This window comes from Pinus tabuliformis, chromosome 5_1 (genome assembly GCF_031772625.1).
Source record: "Pinus tabuliformis cultivar Carrire ecotype Pingquan chromosome 5_1, CPIR1, whole genome shotgun sequence".
NCBI lineage: Eukaryota > Viridiplantae > Streptophyta > Pinopsida > Pinales > Pinaceae > Pinus > Pinus tabuliformis.
The window spans coordinates 397,426,336-397,429,661 of record NC_142305.1 but is presented as its reverse complement, the minus strand read 5'-3'; the positions used below and the strand labels follow the sequence as shown (position 1 = coordinate 397,429,661).

General features: G+C 37.4%; 1 pseudogene; it reads left to right on the top strand.

Annotated features, from left to right (window-relative positions):
• The first annotated feature begins 941 nt into the window (after window positions 1–941).
• On the top strand, window positions 942–2,791 carry LOC149165135 (aldehyde oxidase GLOX pseudogene; annotated as a pseudogene).
• Window positions 2,792–3,326: the final 535 nt, after the last annotated feature.

Below are 3,326 nucleotides of genomic sequence, written 5' to 3'. Positions count from 1 at the left end.
CAATTTAATATAATTGGCTAGAGCATCGATTGAATTTCTTCTTCATCATCATCATCGAGCTTGTTTAGAGTTCAATAAAGATGGAACAATAAATGGTAGACGTGATTCTTCTTCATAATCATCATCATCATCATTTTAGAGTTCAATAAGGTTGGAACAATAAATGGTAGATGTGCAGCAGCAGCAGCAGCAGCAGCAGCATCAGCAGCATCATCATCATCATCATCATCATCATCATCATCATCATCATCATCATCATCATCATCATCATCATCATCATCATCATCATCATCATCATCATCATCATCATCATCGAGCTTGTTTAGAGTTCAATAAAGATGGAACAATAAATGGAAGAAGAAAGAAGTGATATTGCCAATTTAATATAATTGGCTAGAGCATCGATTGAATTTCTTCTTCTTCATCATCATCGAGCTTGTTTAGAGTTCAATAAAGATGGAACAATAATTGGCTAGAGCAGCATCATCCAGCTGCCATGTTGAATTTTGTTTAGAGTTCAATAGGCATGGAACAATAAATGGTAGACGTGATATTGTCAATTTAATATAATTGGCTAGAGCTGCCATGTTGAATAGTCATGGAACAATAAATTGCAACTCCAGAAGAATGATGAATATTATGTGGATTCTTTTGAAAAAGAGATATACGTTCCGGAATTCATATCCGATCTCTATATTATATAGAAGAGAAGTTACAAAACTATAATAGTTTAGTTTATTATATGACGTTGTAAGAACTAGCAGACACCTAGCTCAATTTGATATACACTAGTTCCACCATTCTTGCTGCTTTTCTCCCGAATTTATGGGATTTCAAGCTTTCTACTTTCCCAGCTGCCACGAGTGTAATACATTCATTCACTATAACTACACCCCACGAGTCTGAAATCCCCTGAATCCTTAAAAAACTGAAGAAGCATGGAGGTTTCCACCATGAAATGTTGGACTGCCTTCTTCACTTTAATCTCTTGCCTGGGAATTGCAGTAACATTAGAGATCCCTGTGACTGCTGGTACGTGGGATCTGTTAGTGAAAAATGCAGGTGTTTCTGCAATGCATATGACAACGACCCATTTCAATACAGTGGTGATGTTTGATAGAACAAACTTCGGCCCCTCGCAGCTTCGGCTTAACAATGGCAGATGCCGAGATAATCCAAAGGATCTCGCCCTGACACACGATTGTTGGGCTCATTCCATAGAGTACAATATCCTCACCAATGAAATTCGGCCATTAATGGTGATGACCGATACCTGGTGTTCTTCTGGAGCTTTTATGGAGAATGGGACTCTGGTTCAAACAGGGGGGTACCGTGATGGTGAAAAGTCTATAAGATACTTCAGCCCTTGTGGGGATAATTCAATGTGTGATTGGGTTGAATATGAAGAACCCAAGCTCTCTGATAACCGCTGGTATTCCTCAAACCAGATTCTGCCTGATAGAAGAATTATTGTTATGGGAGGCACTAAGGTTTTCACATATGAATTTGTTCCCAAGAGCAGCTTGGTGGAGGGGTCTTTCAGTCTTCCTTTTCTCAGTGAAACTAATGAACCTAACATTCAGAACAACTTGTATCCATTTCTGCACTTGTCTTCTGATGGAAATCTGTTCGTTTTTGCCAACAGAGATTCAATTCTCTTTGACTACAGGAATAATGTGGTTATGAAGAGGTTCCCAAGCATTCCAGGGGGTCCCAGGAATTACCCCTCCTCTGGATCTTCAGTCATGCTTCCTCTTATGGCAACTGATGGCTTTCAGAGGGTTGAGATATTGATCTGTGGAGGAGTCCCAGAAGGGGGTGTTGAAGCAGCCAGAAGTGGGACCTACATAGATGCTCTTGATACCTGTGGAAGAATGGTGATCACAGATCCTAATCCAAGCTGGACCATGGAAACCATGCCTGCACCCAGAGTAATGGGTGATATGCTTATACTGCCCAATGGAGAAATCGTTATTATCAATGGTGCAGGGAAAGGTGCTGCAGGCTGGCTGTTGTCCAGAAACCCTTCCTTCAGCCCTTACCTATACAGACCCAATGATATACCAGGACAGAGATTCTCAGTCATGGGGGCTACCACTATTCCCAGGCTTTATCATTCATCTGTAAATGTTTTACCTGATGGAAGAATTCTAGTAGGTGGGTCTAATCCCAACAGAGGTTACACTTTCACAGGAGTTCTATATCCTACTGAGCTCAGGATTGAAGCTTACAGTCCATATTATTTGGACCAATCCTACAAGATTTTGCAGCCCACCATTACATTTGTCTCTCTTTCTTCAATCCCCTATGGTTCTGCATTTGTTGTGACATTCTCTCTCTCTAACATTATTGCAAATGGTAGCTGCAATATTCAGTTCAATGCCTATGCTCCATCATTTACTACTCACACTAATTCCATGAACCAGAGATTGCTCACACTGTCTGCAACAAATCCAGTGGCCGTACTACCTCTGTATTATAGTAGCATTGTGACTGCACCTCCCAGCCCTGTGGCTGCACCTCCTGGCTACTACATGCTGTCTGTTGTAAACTGTGGAATCCCCAGCGCAGCTCAGTGGCTTCAGTTCAGGTCATCATAGCTCAATATTTTAGTTTTTCACAGTGTTTCATGCTGATTTAGAGGATCAGATGGGAAGATTCAAGTGGCATGCCAAAATATTGTGCTAGTCTTCAACAAATAAGTGTTACAGTTTGTTTCTTTTCGAGCATAACCTATTCTATATATGTGCAATTATAAATAACGATGCAATAGCATTCTAATTTTTGCGTTTGCCTTGTTTGTTTTAAATATTGCTACTTCCTCATTAATCTATGACATTATGGTATCTCGTTTTGTTATTTTATTAATATTTTGGAATTTAGTAAATTGGAGCTAAATTAAAAAAATTACATCAATTTATTTTAGAATGTAATAAAATTTATTCTAATTACTATACTGCTATTTATTTAAAAATATTTTCAAAATCTAGATCCATTCTAAAATCAAATATACTTATTAATTACTATATTTTTATTTATTTAAAAAAAATTTAAAAATTTATAATCCAAACTAAAATATTTTTGAAATCTCCCATTTAAATTTATTCACATTTTATAAGTTTAAATCAAGCTTTATTGTTAAGACACGTCCATTATTTTCCTAACACATTCAATAAATTAACTTACCTTTTTACAAATGATAGAAGGTCCTTATGGAACTATATCAATATAGATCCATTATATTCTGAAACATAGTAAATTCATGGATCATAAAGATATCCCAAATGTACTGTGGCAGCATTCAGATTAATGAAAAAGTTTTTTTT